Below are 18,628 nucleotides of genomic sequence, written 5' to 3'. Positions count from 1 at the left end.
CCTAGTTGTATTGGTTTTCTTTTTTTTTTTTTTTTTTTTTTTTAAATTTATTTTATGATAGTCACAGAGAGAGAGAGAGAGAGAGAGAGGCAGAGACACAGGCAGAGGGAGAAGCAGGCTCCATGCACCGGGAGCCCGACGTGGGATTCGATCCCAGGTCTCCAGGATCGTGCCCTGGGCCAAAGGCAGGTGCCAAGCCGCTGCGCCACCCAGGGATCCCCTGTATTGGTTTTCTTACCTGCCTTCGCACAAGCTTTACTCTGTTCTGATGGGGAGGAAGTCAATACACCTGGAGGAAGTCCATGTGGGATTTAGCTCAGGTGACAAGAATTATCTGTGTGAGTCCTGGAGGCACTAAACGAAATCTCTCTTCCTGGAAAGCTTCTACCAGAAAATTGGCCTAATAAGAGAAGCAAAAGAGGGGTGTTTCCCTCCAGTCTGAGAAAATTCTGATTGCCTCACCTGTGCCGTGAAGCTGCCTGTTCCTACTTCTCCTACCCAGACTGGGTGAGCCTCTCTCAGCTGGGAAAGGATGCACTTCCCCCCTTTTGCCTGCTGTGTTCCATCTCCCTGCCCATTTCCCCTGCCCAAGTGGGCAGGACCTGGAGGCTGTGTGCGGACCCTGCTTCTTATTGAGTCACCCCACTGCCCATGGCTTGCCATTAGCACAGCTGGCCTGTTGGAGCCTCTGCTCCCAACCCACAAGAGCTGCCCCTTCACCTTTTACTGGGGTGCTCCCAGCTCTGGCTCCATGCCAGCAGCCTCCCAGCCTTGAGACTCTGTTAACCCAGTTACCTGGGGTTGGTGGTGTGCTGGAGTTCCAACTCTGCGTTCTGTGACCTCATGTTGGTAGCTTGATATTGGCAGTGGTGGGAGTATTTACACCGCAGAAATCCATAAACACCCCGCATCAGAGCTTTTCCTTCTGGAGAGCCAGTTGTCCTTTTAAATCAGTACACTGCTGACTGGGCTTCTGGTTCTTTCAGAATTTAAACAAACAGATCCAGAAGTATCGGGCAGCGCTTCATCTATCTCAGAGATCTTCTGGGTCCTCATCACCTCAGAAAGCAGGAGGCAGGGCTCAGTGAAAATTTCGAGCTTCTCATGCCACCTATGTGTTAAGGTTAATTGGAAGAGACTGGCTCGGTTCAGAGATAACACATTCCACCCTTGTAGGGCATCCTCCCCAAGCTGCAAGGGCTCTCATCAGTGTCTTGCCCTAAAGCTGAATTCTGCAGCAGGAGGGTATTTGTGTGTGCCCTCCAGTGATGGGGCTCCTGCTTCCTGTAATTCTCAACCCATATTCTTTCTGTCCATGTTCCTGAGCTTCAAATGCAAGGAGTCCTGCCCTCTTCCCAGGCATTTGGACACATCTTCAAGCCCTTTCTGCAGGAGGCTGGATACACCAGATATACTATTTATGGAGCCTCTAGGCTATTTTATCTCATTAACATCCCTGGTTTCAACTAAAAAGGCCGGCATGGTGTTTCAGGACAGAAGGAAGAAAGCTGCAATTAATTTGGTTTCACTACATTTTTCAGTTCTTAGGGTTTCGATACACGTGAGATTGTATACATTATACATCATACTATTGCTTGTCATTCAGCGGGTGCAGTTTTATAAGATTACATTGGAATCCTGTGATGGGTTGAATTGTGTCCTCTCTCTGTTCTCCCAAATTAATAGATTAAAGTCCTAATCATCAGTACCTCAGATCATGACCATATTTGGAAATATGGTTGTTGTGGACATAACTAGGTAAAATGAGGTCATACTGGAGTAAGGTGGGTCCTTAATCCAATATGACTGGTGTTCTTATGAAAGGGGAATATTTATTTGAACATAGGCACACATATAGGAAGAACACCATGTGAATGTGAGGATGGCCATTTAGGAACCGAGAGAGTGGCCCGGAACAGATTTTGTTTCCCTCACAGCTTCCAGAAAGAACCAACCCCACTGACATTTTGAGCTCAGACTTCCAGCTTCCAAAACTGTGAGAAAATACACTTCTGTTTAAGTCACCCAGTCTCTGGTACTTTGTTACAACAGTCCTAGCAGAGAAAAAAACCTCCCCTGCTCCCTTCCACAATAAATTTATTTCCTTTTGTGTCCCACCAGGATTTGCAGACAAGTAAAATTATCATGGCTCACTACACCCTGAGAATTTTTTTCCTTTTTAGACAACTTCTTTTTATGACTTACAGCGAGGTGAAACTGAAGTACTGCAGTGCCATCCCACATTAGAACTAGTCCCAACAATTTAGCAAATAAAAGAATCTTAAGACATTAAAGTCTATATTAAACTCTAGAAATAATTTACATTCCTCCAAAGTTTTTTTATATTTGTGAACACATGCATTTTCACATGGTTGGAATCATTGGCCATGTGGTTCCCCCACCTACTTTTTTTTTTTTTTTTAAAGTAGTGTCCAGCACAGCAGGCAGCCCAAGGTGGGATGTTAACTCAGAATCTCAGCTGATCAAGACCTGAGCTGAGATCAAGAGTTAGGCGCTTAATCAACTGAACCACCCAGGCACCCAGCCATGTACTTTCTTGTGTTCTATGTTTTTCATTTAACATTATTTGATAGAAATCATCCTACATAATGATACAATTCATATTATTTAAATAACTACATATTATTTTTGTACCTTTCACCTATGATTCATTTGTTATTTTCTAATTTTTCGCTATGAATACTTTTGTATAAGCCACTTTTTTTTTTCTACTTCTTTTGAACTATTTCCTTGAGGTATACATGCTCAGTAGAGAAAGTCCTGGATTTCAGTTTCCTAGTTCCTGTTACATTTTTCCCCTCATATTCTCTAGACAGATTGAGCCCATCTGTGATTCTACCAGAAATAAAAATTAAGTGCAGATTTCTTCATAATCTTGACGTCATTCAGTCTTACAATTAAAAAAGTATTTTCCCTAGTTTAAAAAAGCTTTCCTTAGTCTCCCAAGTTCCTTTAGTTTGCAGTTAGGTCACTGCTAAGGGAGGGGGGCTTCGGGGACTTTTGAAGCATCTGGTTAAATTGTGATGTTTCACGGAGGTAAGGGAGACCTGCAGCGGACCCGGCTCGCGGGGGCGGCGCTGGGTGCAGGGCCTTCCTCTGGGCTGCAGCCGCCGCCGGCCCCGGGGCTCCCTCTGGAACTGCGCCCACCAGGGGTCAGTGTCCGCTCGGCTTCGGGCTCTGGCTTCCCACAATGCACCGGGCTCCCTAGTCCCCGCGCTGGGAGGTGACCGAGCTGCGGCCGCGGCGGCTGGAGCCCAGAGGGTCTGCGGGGCGCGGGGCCGCCGGCCGGGGGCGGGGCCTCAGCCGGGGGCGGGGCCTCAGCCGGGGGCGGGGCCTCAGCCGGGGGCGGGGCCAGAAGCCCGGAGCGCAGCTGTCGCGGGCCGCTGTGCCCCTCCCGCGGGCGCCGCCGGGGCTCGGCTCGCACCCTTCCCCACCTCGGAGACCTGTGCACCTGGCGCTGTAGCAAGGTAGGGGGGCTCCTCAGGACCATCCCTTTTTTTTTGGAGTGGGGGAGGTGTGGAGTCTCTTCTTGCTCAAACTGGAGAAGACTTAAACTGCCAAAATTTAGGCATGGAGCAGCCAGGTTGGCTCGCGGGGATGTGCTTTAAAACTCTTTTGTCTGCGTCCCTTTCTGGGCTCGCTCCAGGCTGCTGGGCTTTGGGGAGCCTGATTCGGGGGTCCGTGCCTGGGCAATTTCAAGCTCCTGGCTCATCCGTTCTGCCTTGTGTGTGGATGCAGACTTCGGGTGGGGTATGAATGTGGGAGCACTTGTGTGGGTGTGGGCTGGGTTTCTTCGGATACGTGCGTGTGTGAGAAGTCGGGAGGATGTAGACGGGGGTCCGGGTCTGTTTCACAGTGTGGATGGGGATCCTGAGTCCCCGCGGTTTCAGGTACCTGTGAGCGGCGTCTGTCCGGTGCGCCGCCCTGTCGCCTATCGGGACGTGGCTAACCTGTGATCTTAAGGCAGTAGGTGTCAAGTTCTAAACTGTCCCCCAGGACTTCTCAGGACACAGCTTCCCAGCAGTCCCCACTGCCACAGCCCCCTCACAGCACGGCTGACCCTAGTATGGAGATCCTACAATTTGACCTTTCCAAAAAACGAAGTTTGGCAGATTGAATGCCCTGGAATAGGGGGGCACCTGCGAAAGCTTGAGCTTGTTGGTGTCTGTCCTTCTCAGCCTGTTTCTGGGTCACACTGCAAGGCTCCATTCATTCAGCCTCACTTCCTGGTAATAATGTTCACCCTGGTAATAATGCCAACCCTGGATAATTCCAACCTGAAAGCTCCAGGCTGCGGTTCTAAAATGAAGTCCTTTTGCCCACATCTAGAGGCTCAGAAAAGCCCTTTCATCCTCTGATGTCTATCCCCAATGTAAAATATATTTTTAAAGGTATATATATATTTAAAACCCCCACCCTGTTATACCCATTCCAATAATTGTCAATTGATTGATTTTAATTGTGAAATCCAAGCAGTTTCTTTTTTCTTTTTTAAAGATTTATTTATTTATTTATTTACTTATTTATTTATGAGAGAGAGAGAGAGAGAGAGAGAGAGAGAAAGCATGCAGAGGGAGAGGAAGAAGCAGACCCTGAGCAGGGACCCCAGGATCATGACCTGAGCTGAAGGCAGACCCTTAACTGAGCCACCCAGGTGCCCGCGAGCAGTTTTATTTATTGTTTAATAATAAAGATTATAATGAGGAAAATTAAACAGTATATTCTTCAGGTGAACATGATCCAAATTAGCTCATCATAAAAGGCAGAAGGTAGGAAATCAGACAAACTTGATTCTACAACATTTCTGCCTCTGAGAACATTGGATGATTAAATTTTCTTTATTGTTCTTTCCAAATGTAAAATGCTATGAATGAACTTATTTCTCTTTTGCCGGACACACTTATTGATTGGAGATAACAATCAAAAATAAGAAAAGTCTTTCAAACTATTATCACCTTTGAAAAAAATATTTATTTATTTATTTATTTATTTATTTATTTATCTATTTATGAGAGGCAGGGTTGCAGGGCAGAGGGAGAGGGAGAGAGAGAATCTCAAGCAGACTCTGTACTGAGCATAAAGTTGCTTGGGATCTTGATCTTAACTACCCTAAGATCAGGACCTGGGACCCGGGGATCACAACCTGAGCTGAAGACAGATGCTCAACCACTGAGCCATCAGGTGCCCAAAAGATACACATCTTTAAAAAACTAAAAACAAGGAGAAAATTTGTCTTAATATACATCAGTGCTTCCCATCATGAGGTCCTCAGTTAGGAGCACTAAACCCAAAAGATAAAACCAAAATCTAGTTAAGTCATTAATCGTCACCAACACACATAAGAACTAGAGGGCACTAAAAAAAAAAAAAAAAAAAAAAAAAAAAAAAAAAAAAAAAAAAAGAACTAGAGGGCACTGTTTGAAGCTTAAAAGGAGCAGTTTAAGCAGGTGTTAAAGATAACTTTGCACAGTAGATTATAAGCATCAGTAAGCCCATAGCCCATAGCCTCAAGAGAGTCATATGGAAAGATACTGATACCCATATAAAGAAACTTAAATACAAATTCATGGGCTCACTAAAAATAAGCAGATCACATGTTTCCTACATCAACTGTAAATATATGCATTTTAAGTTACCATAAACAGTCCATTGGTTTTACAATCTTCCAATGTCCTTATTATTTTCAAAAACAGCATAGCTGGAACAGTTCTTACCTCTGAAGGAGATAAATTTAAAAATTGACCTCTAGCCACAGGCTGGAGTTTACAGCAGTTAGCACAAACAAGTGACTCATAATTTACTCCTTCCTTGAGCAAACATTTATCAAGCACCTACTAAATGCAAGATTGGACTCACTGCTTTAGTTCACTCCTAGTGAAAAATAGGCATAGCCCCCTTTTTGGGGGCTGTGTACTTCAGGAGCATACAATTACGGGCAGGATATTTCTCACCCATTAAAGAAGCAAAAGCATCTTTCAGAAGAACTGTGAAAACCAGAGGACCTCAACTTAAAAACACATTTTTTTTTTTTGGAAAGAGAAAGGGATAGAGACAGTATCTTTGAATATATCTCCTTTGGCTTCTATCCCTTGTGGTGCTAATTAACAGCAACAACAAAACCTCCTCTTCATTAAATAGCATGTTATTAGAATTGTTCTAATAATAGAGTCATGTAATATGAGACTATTAGAAACAGTTATTCTGATCAACTCAAGAGTTAATCATATGTGAACTATTCCAACTTTATAATAATAAAAATACCACCTAATTTATTCATATTCACATATTTATTTATTCAATAAACATCCTAACACTGTGCTAACACTGGAAATGCAAATAATATAACCCCTGACTTTAAGAAGCTGATTTAGTTGGGAAATCAATCTACAGATAATTACAAGAAAGCGTGTTCTTGGTATAGTGATACCTGCTTCTGCTGCTGTGGGCTCCTACTCTGGTCTCATGGGGTCAGGAAGGCCTTCTGGAAAAGTCAATGCCTGAAATTCATATTAAAGGATGACTTTTAGGCAGGAATGGAAAAAGAGTTCTCCAGGTAGAGGGGACAAGTATGAACAAAATCACGGGGATGAAGTGCAAGATAAGAGGCCCGGAAAGACTAGGAATAAGAAAGACTGAAGAGAGAGGTAGGTGTCAAATTAGAGAAGGCCAGTAATGGTGAGAGGAGCCACTGAAATATTTAGTAAGGGAACAACAGGATCATATGTGCTTTAGAAAGTCATTCTGAGGCCTGAGCGAAAGCTAGACCGAAGAGGCCAGGAGGCAGGTGGCTGTAGAAGTGATTAGAAAACGATGAGGGCTTAGCATCTATAGAATGGCTTTCTCATATATTATTTCATTTGGGTTTTAGAACCCTTTGCAATCAGTAGGGTAAGATTAATATCTTCATTTTGTAAGTGCTTACCTCAGTGCTTTGAGTACATCATCCTCGACCCTTATAAAAACTCTGAAAATTAAGTATCATTAGGTCATTTTACAGAAGTTGATACTGAGACAGGGTCAGAAGCAGTTCCAGGTCGAGTGTCTAGTGTGGGATTCATTCTGAATAGCAAGTGGGTCCTCCTCCTCTTAAGAATGAGGCAAGACAACCCTTCCACGCAAATCTATATCCTTGAAACCCCTCTTGGAGTCAGCATGACAATGAGCCTGCAATGCCCAGCTTCCTAAGTGGTTCTGTCTCTGCATTTAAAAGTCCCATTGAACAAAACAGCTGGCAGTTCCTCAAAATAGTAAACAGAATTACCATGTGATCCAGCAATTCCAATTCTCTGTGTATACCCAAAAGAAGTGAAAGCAGAGTCTCAAAAAAATGTTTGGATGCCTGTGTTTATAGCAGCATTATTCACAATAGTCAAAAGGTAGAACAAGTCAGTGGACAAATGGCTAAACAAAATGTGTTACTCAGCCTTAAGAAGGAAGGAAATTCTGACATGGATGAGACTTGAGGATATCATGCTAAGTGAAATAAGCCAGTCACAAAAGAACAAATACTGTATGATTCCACATATGGTAGAGACAGAAAGTAGGCTGGTGGTTGCAGGCCAGGGGAGGAGGAGAATAGAATGTTTAATGGGTAGAGTTTTGGTTTGGGAAGATGAAAAGAGTTCTGTGGATGAGTGGTGTGAAGTGGCCCAACAATGTGAACGTGCTTAATGACGCTGAACTATACACTTAAAAATGGCTAAAGTGATCAATTTTATTTTACCACATACACACAAAAGTCCTACTGAGCATCATGTTATGGTCAGATGACCACATTCCAGAAACTTAATAAATTTGTGATAAGAAGACTAGGAAGTACAAGTCAAAAATCAAAGCGGACATGTTGAAAAACCCAGCCCAAGAAAAGAATGCTGGCTGGATTCCCAGAGGACAGATCACAGAAGTGTAAAGTTAGAAGGTTCCGGAGGCACCCACCATTTAGTTCAACCTCCACTTTTACATATGAGCACAGTGAGGCCCAGCGTCATCAAGTGACTTGCCCAAGGTGACAGAGCAAGTTCAGGCAAAGGGAGAATTCAAAGCAAAAACCTGGCCTCTGCCAGACATTCATGCCTGGGACTGATGGGGAACCTCTTTGAGCTGACAAAGGTGTGCTCTGGCCTTCTTTTTAAGCAGAGAGAGAAAAACCAAGCTTTCCATCTTGATCAGTCTTGCTGCAGTCAATTCATAGGATTACAATTACTGAAGAAAGTCAGGTGCTTAGAACTGATGTTCAGTTGCAGGCTTTGTCAAGGTAGCAAGGTGGGAAAGTATGATGAGTTAGAGTTCATTCATTCATTCAACCATTCATTATCAAATGCTTGAGGGCCTACATTGTGTCAAATATCTTTTCCAGTTTCCAGTTTTTTCATCAGGTAACAAGTGTCTGCCAGCTTTATTCTAGATGCTGTCCTGACAGTCGCCCTTGGATGTAAACTCTATATTAACCTTCATTGACTTACAGAAAGGTCAGTAGGGGAACAGATATAATTGGAGGGGAAGTGACATGAGGGGAAGCAGGAGGGTGGCAGATGCCAAAGAGAGTGATGATTCCGGTGAGGAAATCACACAGGGCTAAAGGATTCTCATTGGGACGTGTGTCTAGGGGCTGCAAATGCAGCAGAATGGGAGTCCTGCTCGTGTAATTGGCACAGACAAGTGTGGGAACTGCCTAAAGTTCTTAATGCCTGCATAGAGGATCAGTGATATCTACAGTGGGAACTCCAGAAGATAAACACAAAGAGTGATACATGGAAACAAGCAGAGATAGAGAGAGAGAGATGCAGAAGACCACGCGAGATGGAAAAGCCCTTCATGGGGCGTTATATTCATGGTATTACACCCCAATCGTGTGACCTGTAAGGATAAAGCCCGGTTGGCTCTTCACAACTGTGTGCACAAAGGTGAATAGAGACTTTTTTCTTTGAAATATAATATTTGGAAAAAAATCCAATATTTGGACTTGCCAGCTTTCAGAAGACCTTAGGTATAGGATATGAGGTAAAACAGGGCTTAAACAATAAGGCACTAGGGTAGTTTAGTAAAACAAGGGCAAGATTTGAAACCACTTAAGAAGGAAGGGGACGTTAGGAAAGTCACAGTCCCTCACATAGAGGAGACACACAGTATATTCTATGTAGATTTGAAACTGTAAAAGATAAAAGTGGTCATAGCAGTGAAGCAGAAATAGATTTTACTAGGTACCTGGGATGAGATGCTTTGGCATGGGTTTGGCTGTATGCTTCTTGGAAGCCATAAAAGGAAACAGGTTGGGTTATATCATATTCTTATTCTGGCAAGATAAAATATACAGATTCAACTATAGAGAAGACTTTTTTTTTCTGTAACTAAATTCAAGGAAGGATTTATCACATGGGCTCCCTTGAATATAATTTTGAAGCTGTAGACAATATCTCCAATACCATTTTATGGTCAACTCTGAAAACGTCACCCAGATGAATGGTTTTTATTGCAACAACACTCTTAGCTTTGCGTAGACACTACCTGGAGTTGTCACTGAAAGTGTATTTTTCTGTCAGAATGCTACTGCAGTAGGATCCCAGGAGAGTCACTTTCAGGAAGTTACCAAAGGATGAGTCACCAGAAGAACCTGGGGAAATGGGCCGAATCGGACACCTGAGCAGGAAAAGGCTTAACTGTCCGTTGAGCTTAGTCATCTTTACTGTCATAGAGAAGACTATCCCTTGGCAGGAAATAAGAGCTAAGTGGTCCAACAGGCATTTAAGCTTTGAAGCAAGAATAGAATAAGCCTGTGCTACTCTTGACACAAAATGGCAGACTCCAGGGATGATAATTCCTGCTGCTCTTGGGTAGACCAGCAATTAACAAGCAGCTGGTGAATTTACTCTACGTAAACTAAACAGGAAGTGATATAGTAGAAAGACCATGCATGGACTTTGAAGTCAGATAAATCAGGTTCAAATCCTAGCTCTGCTACTTACTTTCACAAATTACTTAATTTTTCTGATCCTCCATTGGATTTTAGTATCATCCTTTTATGAGTCATTTTAGTGATCAGAGATAAGATGTATAAACAAAAATAATAATAGCAGTTAACAATTATTGATGCTTACCTCAGATGCAGCATTATGTTAAGTGCTTTACCTGCATTATTTTGTTTATTCTTCAAAGCAGTTCTCTGTGGTACATATTACCTGGCACCTAGGTGCTCAACACATGGTCAGTATTAGTATTATTAGTATCAGTTATAATAATAGACAAATTAGATAACAGTGGAAGAGACCATCTTTGCCTTGGGAATTAGTTCCTGGAAAAGGGGTTGGCAAACTCATCCACAGGCCAAATCATGCCCATATCTGTTTTTGTATAGCCAGTGAGCTAAGAATGGTTTTTATGTGTTTCAATGGTTGAAAAAAAACAGAAAAATAATATTTCATAACATATTAAAATGATATAAAATACAAATTTCAGGGTCTGTAAATAAAGTTTTTTTTTAAATTTATGGCATTTTATTTTTTTGTAAATAAGGTTTTATTGGAACACAGCCATGTCCTTTTGTTTACATATTGTCTGTGGCTGCCTTCATGATACAACAGCAGCGTTGAGTAGTTGTGACGGAAATATGTATGGCTGACAACATCTAAAATATTTACTAAGTTGCCTTTTACAGAAAGTGTTTGCTGATCCCAGATCCAGGTGCCAAGGCAGTTACAGATTAAAAACTTAATCCATTTCAGTGTAAGCAAGGCTGCCCAAGAGTGAATAGTAAGAGATGGGATCTAGAAGGAATGAAACTCCATTTGGCCTTGTGTTTGGGCTACTGGACAAAAGGTGCAATAGGCTGTTTCAGTGCCAACTTGGATGGGTTGAGGAGAGAAAGCCTGGGATAGACCATCGATCTATGAGCTTTATGACCAAAGCTGATCTGGGGCTGGAATCTGGGACCTGTGAGCTGTTCTTTTTTATGCCTTTGTATGTTTGCTTTGTGTTTTTGTGTTTGTTTGCTTTTCTCTTTGTGTTCAACAAAACTTCTCTCTTAAAAATTCTAATCTTATCCAGTTTAAGGGAAGGGGAAAAAATACTGTTTCACACTAGGACTAGGATAAAGTCCAAGCTCTTTTTTTTTTTTTCTTTTTTTTTTTTAATTTATTTTTTATTGGTGTTCAATTTACTAACATACAGAATAACACCCAGTGCCCGTCACCCATTCACTCCCACCCCCCGCCCTCCTCCCCTTCTACCACCCCTAGTTCGTTTCCCAGAGTTAGCAGTCTTTACGTTCTGTCTCCCTTTCTGATATTTCCCACACATTTCTTCTCCCTTCCCTTATATTCCCTTTCACTATTATTTATATTCCCCAAATGAATGAGAACATATAATGTTTGTCCTTCTCCGACTGACTTACTTCACTCAGCATAATACCCTCCAGTTCCATCCACGTTGAAGCAAATGGTGGGTATTTGTCATTTCTAATAGCTGAGTAATATTCCATTGTATACATAAACCACATCTTCTTTATCCATTCATCTTTCGTTGGACACCGAGGCTCCTTCCACAGTTTGGCTATCGTGGCCATTGCTGCTAGAAACATCGGGGTGCAGGTGTCCCGGCGTTTCATTGCATTTGTATCTTTGGGGTAAATCCCCAACAGTGCAATTGCTGGGTCGTAGGGCAGGTATATTTTTAACTGTTTGAGGAACCTCCACACAGTTTTCCAGAGTGGCTGCACCAGTTCACATTCCCACCAACAGTGTAAGAGGGTTCCCTTTTCTCCGCATCCTCTCCAACATTTGTTGTTTCCTGCCTTGTTAATTTTCCCCATTCTCACTGGTGTGAGGTGGTATCTCATTGTAGTTTTGATTTGTATTTCCCTGATGGCAAGTGATGCAGAACATTTTCTCATATGCATGTTGGCCATGTCTATGTCTTCCTCTGTGAGATTTCTGTTCATGTCTTTTGCCCATTTCATGATTGGATTGTTTGTTTCTTTGCTGTTGAGTTTAATAAGTTCTTTATAGATCTTGGAAACTAGCCCTTTATCTGATATGTCATTTGCAAATATCTTCTCCCATAAAGTCCAAGCTCTTAATGTCTCAACTACTCTTAAGCTCTGTAGTGTCTGGTCTGGTTCCTTCTCACTTGTTGAACTCATTTTCTGTCCTCTTCCTAAGCTCGGTGCTCCATTCATGCTGTGCAACTTACAGCCCCCAGAAGTAAGCCTATTCTACATGCCATGCTTTTTAATACTATGCTGTTCTGTTTTCCATGCTCCCTCATCTTCCCTTCCTTTTTTTTAAATAACTTTTTAATTTTTATTTTAAAAAGATTTTATTTATTTATTCATGAGAGACACACAGAGAGAGAGAGAGGCAGAGACATAGGCAGAGGGAGAAGCAGACTCCATGCAGGGAGCCCGTGTGGGACTTGATCCCGGAACCACAGGATCATGCCCTGGGCTTAAGGCAGGTGCTAAACTGCTGAGCTACCCAGGGATCCCCTCACCTTCCCTTCCTTGGGAAATCCTCATCCTTCAAGACTCTGCTAAAATATCACCTCCTTCATGAGGCCTTCCTGACTCTTTCTGCTCACGCTGAAGAAATGATCACTCTCACATTTTTGCCTTCTACCTCCTATCACAGCACCAGTCCCTCGGTATTTACTTAGGCTACAAATTCTTCAAAGTTAGAAAAGATGTAATCACTTACTTCTGGGACATTAACCTCAGTGTGTGAAGGCTAAGGAGAATCAGAGTACTCTAAAGGAGGAATGAACTTTCTAGCTCAAGAAACTGGAAAGATAGGTAAGAAATGAGGCAGATAAATGAAAACCCAGGCAAGGAGGCAAGGATGGCAAAGTTCCTGCCTGGTTTTCTGTTTTTGTTTGTTTTTCCTTTGTGAAGAATATTGAATAATTCTGCTTAGGAGATACCCTCAACCCTAAAAGGCAAAATACACTATTCAGAGTATTAGTATCATAGCTTCCTGCAGATAGTTATCACAAGATCACATTGTAATTCAGAGAAGACACTTCAGGAAGGGTTGAGATAATATGGTCCCCACAGCATATGATAATGATAAAATGTGGCATATGGACAGAACTTGGATAGATAGCTAAGTGGCTGGGAGAGGCCATCTTTCAATGCAGATGTCTCATGTGAGTTTTTATCACTCTCATCTGAAACTTAAGAGTTGACACTGCAAGGCAACCTTATCAGTAGCCTTTTGGTGTTTGGCATTTGGTCAACCCAAGGGTTGTGTCTGCTCTTAAGAGAACTGTTGCTGGTAACTTGGATCTCTTCACTGGGCTGCCCCTAAGATCTCAAAACCTTTATTTTGCAAGCACAGTTTGAGTTTCGATTTGTTTTGTAAACCCAGATTCCTTCTCCTATTCCAGCCTGCTGAATCTTATTGGCCACTTTGCACTCTTGTCACACCATTTTGTGATAACTTCCTGTGGTTTCTCTTCATCATGTTGGCAGTTTATGATGCAGAAAGGCCGAGGGTCATATCACAAAGCTTAACAGTTCCTCTTTTAGATTTAGTAATGAAGAGTATTCCAGTACTAGCATTTAAAAAAATTTATAAAAGAGATTGTTTTATAAAGGTCTCTTATGTAAATCAGATGTCTCAGAAAGCAAACTTTCTTTTAGATTCCATTCTTTCTTTGACTACCAGATTTAGGTAAAACCACGGAATGGTCTCTCTCATCAAGTGAGCCCTTGTAGCTCTATGTCAGCTCTTTTTTATTTTCCTAGTCTCTCTCCTTTTCTCCACAGCAAGTTTGCAAACACCTTTCATTCTCCTTAAACCTCCCACCACCAAAGTTTCTGCAAAGGACCATGCCTGCTACTTCATGGAGAAGATAGAGGCTGTCCAGTAGAAACACCTCAGGTTCCTGCTGCCACACGAACTAGTCTGGTTAATTCTGCGTGTATCCTCTGCTCTTTCTATACAGTCCCAACTCAAGAGATATCCATCCCTTGGGTTAGGGCCAACTTTTAAATCTGTGCCTGGGCTGGTGCTCTGAACCTTCTCCCCTCATCCCTCAGGGACCTTTCTCAAGGATTGCTGAGTCCTTCTCATTAGCCTGTATATATATGTCCCCATCTCATCCATCTGAAAACCTCCTCCTCTTCACACCTCAACTTCTTTTTATTTATTTTATTTTTTATTTTTTAAGATTTTATTAATTTATTCATAGAGACACACACACACACAGAGGCAGAGACACAGGCAGAGGGAGAAGAAGCAGGCTCCATGCCGAGAACCCGACATGGGACTCAATCCCGGGTCTCCAGGATCACACCCTGGACTGAAGGTGGTGCTAAACTGCTGAGCCACCGGGGCTGCCCTTCTTTTTATTTTTTAAAAAGATTTTACTTATTTATTTGACAGAGAAGAGAGATTGAGAGCACATGTAGGTGGAGCAGCAGGCAGAGAGAGAGAGAGAAGCAGGCCCCTCACCAAGCAGAGAGCTAGACTTGGGGCTCGATCCCAGGATCCTGGGATCGTCACCTGAGCTGAAGGTAGATGCTTAACCAACTGAGCCACCAGGTGCCCCTCACAACTCAGCATCTTAAATTTAGAATCGTTTCTATTCTACTTCCTTATCTCAGCATCTAGTTCCCTTTAGTCTGTCTTGTATCCTTGTCACTCCACTGAAACTGTACTCACAAAGGCCACAAACTACTGTCTTGTTGCTAACCTCAATGCATTTGTCTTATCTCTCAACAGCATTTGACTTTACTGACCACACGCTTCTTTTTGAAGAACTCTCTTCTCGGTGCTGTACTTTCCAGGTTCCTTTTTCTTCTTGCTTTCTTCTTGGGCTCTTCTTCCTGTGTCACCTCTTCAATGGTAGTTATACCCTGGGCTCTGTACTCCCACTGTCTCCACTCTTCCCAAGTTTTTTTGATTCCAAGCAAGTAGGACCCCAACTCAAACTTAACAATCTACCAACCAAACCACCACTACCACCACCACCAAAAACCATAGTCAAGGAAAATACATTGATTCATGTGCCTGTAAAGTCCAGTGGTAGAGCTGGGATAGCTGGTCCAGAAATGTAAAATAAGGACATAAGGAGTAGCCTCATTCTTCCTGCCTCTTAGCGTTGTTTTCGTCTGTGTTGGCTCCATTCTCAGGCAAGTGATGGCACAGTGCCTGCCAGCAACTCCCAGCTTATATCCAATCCTCTTAGCAAACAATGGAAAAATTTCTACCCAATTTCTTAATCTGGAATTCTAGGAATCATTTTTTGACTCCTCTTCCCCCACTGCTTAATCACCAAGTCCCATCCCAACTTCTAAATCTCTCTCCCTCCCTGCTGCTGGTATTTCAGTTCAGGTCATTACCACTTTTTGTCTAAAGATTCCTGCAACAGCCTCCCAGGGATTTTCTTGATTTTTTCTTCATATCACAGCCAAGGTCGTCTTTTTTTTTAAAAAAGAATTTATTTATTTGTTTGTTTGTTTGTTTGTTTATGTACAGAGGATGAGTGAGGGGGAGAGGAAGAGAGAGAGAGAGAGAGATATTGAGAGAGAGAGAGAGAATCTTAAACAGGTTCCATGCTGAGTGCAGAGCTGGATGCGGGGCTTGATCTCACAACTAAGATCATGACCTGAGCCAAAATCAAGAGTTGGACACCTAACCAACTGAGCCACCCAGGAAACCAACCAGACTAATCTTTTAGAAATGTTAATCTGATCCTATCACTTGCCTATATAAATCTTTGATGACCCCTGCTTTGGTAGGAAGTTAAAGGCAAAGCTGCCTGTTAGATTCTGTAAGCACTTGGGTGGTATGGCTCCTGCTTACTTCACTTTTCACTTCCTCCCTTATTCCAGGCAGTTCAGCCACAGATGCCAGATTAGCCACCTGTCTCCAGCTCTGCACCTTTTCACATAGTGCTTCCTCCTCCTGGACCATGTCCCTCTTGAGCCCCTCCTCATGACCCCTGCTTACTTTCAGTTCACATTAGGTATAACTGTACTTAGAAAAGCCTTCCATACTGTAGTATGTACATATTTCTTCCTGTTAGAACATTCTACTTCCCCATCTTAGCAATTATAATACTCTATTGTAATTGTAAAATCATCCGTATCCCTCAGCAGACCATAAAGTCCCTGAAGGGAGATATTTCCCTTGTTTTGGGAAGTATCCCCAGCATCAGAATAAGACACCCAATAAATATTTGTTTGAATTGTGAAACAAAATGGGGTATTGTTGTACTAGGAGATTTTCCAGTTTTCTTCTAGATTTTAGAATCTAGATTGATTCTGTAAACTACTGGAAAATCTAGAATACAATATCTACTGCCTTTTAAAAAATGTGCTTTTTGGTCCTCCTTAAAGAATAGTAGAGTTTCAGAACTGAAGAGAGTCCTAGTTATCACCTGGCACTATTTCACTTCATTTGGTATAGCTCAAAGGGACTAGAACTTGTACAAGCCCCAGACCTAATTGGACTAGAACTCAGAGCTCATAACTTTCAGTCCAGAGTGGTTTCTTCTTCCATGGTATCATGATATCAGCACTTTTAACAGACTAGTGTAGTATGATTTTTATATTAATTCAGAGAACTCTTACTGCTTCTAGCTTCACATGTTTTATATTTTTAAATGTACTTACTGATCCTGTACATCTCCATAGATTCCAACAACTGTTTTCATCTCAGGATGAAAACTACTCCCTGGTCTGTAGAGGCCCAAGTGTCTTCTGGAGTCCTGTTCTCCCAAGTAGGGTTGATCATGGGTGCCATTGGCTTTCAAATGCACTGTCCACAAAAAACTAGAAGTTACACACTGGATTCAGTTGCTTCACTGCTTTTGCCTCAGAAGGGTAATTACTGAGTAGATGCCATCTGGATTTGATCTGTGGAACACTCGTGTAAAGGAAGTAACAGACTTCTGTTTAACTTGTGTGAACTCTGTTCTCCATTGCCTCTCTGAGGCTTACTGACTGATGTCCATTACAAAATAGGAGCTTGAAAAGAGAATTGCTTCTGTGAAAACCTAGTTGAGGTATGGAAAAGACTGAATAAAAATAACTTACTAAGAATAATTATAATAGAATTGGATATGGGTAAGGGGTGCCTGGGTTGCTTAGTTGGCAGTGTCTGCCTTCATCTCAGGTCATGATTTCAGAGTCTGGGGATGGAGCCCCACATTGGGCTCCCTGATCAGCGGGGAGTCTGCTTCTCCCTTTCCCTCTCCCCCTTCCGCACTTCCCCCCTTCCTCCGTGCCACATGTGCACACTCTCTCTCTCTTGCAAAGAAATATGTAGAATCTTTAAAAAATGAGATATGGGTGAGAAAACACATATTAGGATTGTTAATTAAATATTATTTAATTTAAAATTTTAATTATTAACAAAATTTTTTAAACTTTAAGGAAACCAAAAAATGGAGCCACTTAACCAAAGCATTATGATATTCCAGTTAATGGACCTATTCCAAAGAAAGCTCCTTGATGGTTCATTCAGATATTGTGCATAAATATTCTTCAAGCATTAATTTAAAATGAAATGTGCAACATATCTTTTGATTATGATGCCCTGCTTCTCAAGGTCTAGAACTAACCCAACATATTTCATTTCTTCTAAATCTTATTGTGGGGCCTCATGCAACGTTCTGCATATGCCTCTGATGATGGAATTTTATTTCCCTAACTATTAGTGGGGTCAGCTACTCTCTTTGTTTCTTTCTTTTTTTGACTGGCCATGCACTTTTATTATTCCTATTTGAAAAGTGACTGTATTACCAACTAGTCTTTCTTACTCTGGGTCAACATTATTGTGTTGTTTTCATCTTTACTCCCTTCTTTGTAACTTGCAGACACTGTTGCTTCCAAAAAAGGAGAGAGAGAAATGGAATATATAAGATGTTCAATCAACCAGTCTCTATCAGGAGCTTGGCATGTATTTGTAGCTCTTGATACTAAAACAGAAACTAAAAATGAAGTGAAAGACAAGTTAAAATATATTTAAAACACATGTTCGGGGATCCCTGGGTGGCGCGGCGGTTTGGCGCCTGCCTTTGGCCCAGGGCGTGATCCTGGAGACCGGGGATCAAATCCCACGTCGGGCTCCTGGTGCATGGAGCCTGCTTCTCCCTCTGCCTGTGTCTCTGCCTCTCTCTCTCTCTGTGTGTGACTATCATAAATAAATAAAAATTAAAAAAAAATAAATAAAACACATGTTTGTGCTTAAATACAAAAATTCCAAATGCAACCCTTTGACCCAGCAAGTCTACTTCTGGAAATCTATCCTATGGAAATAATTAAATTCATGCAAAAAGATTTAGCTTTAACATGTTCAGCTCACCCTTGTTTATAATGGAGGAGAATTAGAAACAACTTGAATTTTGAGCCATGAGGACTTAACATATAAATACAAGGGGATTCCTCAGCTAAAAATAATATATTTACTTACATATAAAGATAGTTACATTTTATTAATTAGAAAAATGTAAGCTATAAAATGTATACAGTTTCATCCCATTTTTGTAGAAGAAAAATATGCAAAAATGACTAGAAGTTTATACAAACATTATATGGTGGTAGTGAAATTAATTTTTATCTGTTTTAAATTTTTCCACAATAGACTTCTATAAAGTTATTTTATATGAC

General features: G+C 41.7%; 1 protein-coding gene across 1 annotated transcript in view; it reads left to right on the top strand.

Annotated features, from left to right (window-relative positions):
• The first annotated feature begins 3,444 nt into the window (after positions 1 to 3,444).
• The window catches only part of EXTL3 (exostosin like glycosyltransferase 3), a 151,834-nt gene continuing 136,650 nt past the window's right edge, over positions 3,445 to 18,628 (top strand). The window contains exon 1 of the mRNA XM_038573706.1: positions 3,445 to 3,488. The gene's annotated coding sequence lies outside the window, so the exon portion shown is untranslated. The remainder of the gene's footprint in view (positions 3,489 to 18,628) is intronic.

Source organism: Canis lupus, chromosome 25 (genome assembly GCF_011100685.1).
Source record: "Canis lupus familiaris isolate Mischka breed German Shepherd chromosome 25, alternate assembly UU_Cfam_GSD_1.0, whole genome shotgun sequence".
Lineage (NCBI taxonomy): Eukaryota > Metazoa > Chordata > Mammalia > Carnivora > Canidae > Canis > Canis lupus.
Note: the sequence above shows the minus strand (reverse complement) of the source record. Positions and strands in the feature narration are given on the sequence as shown.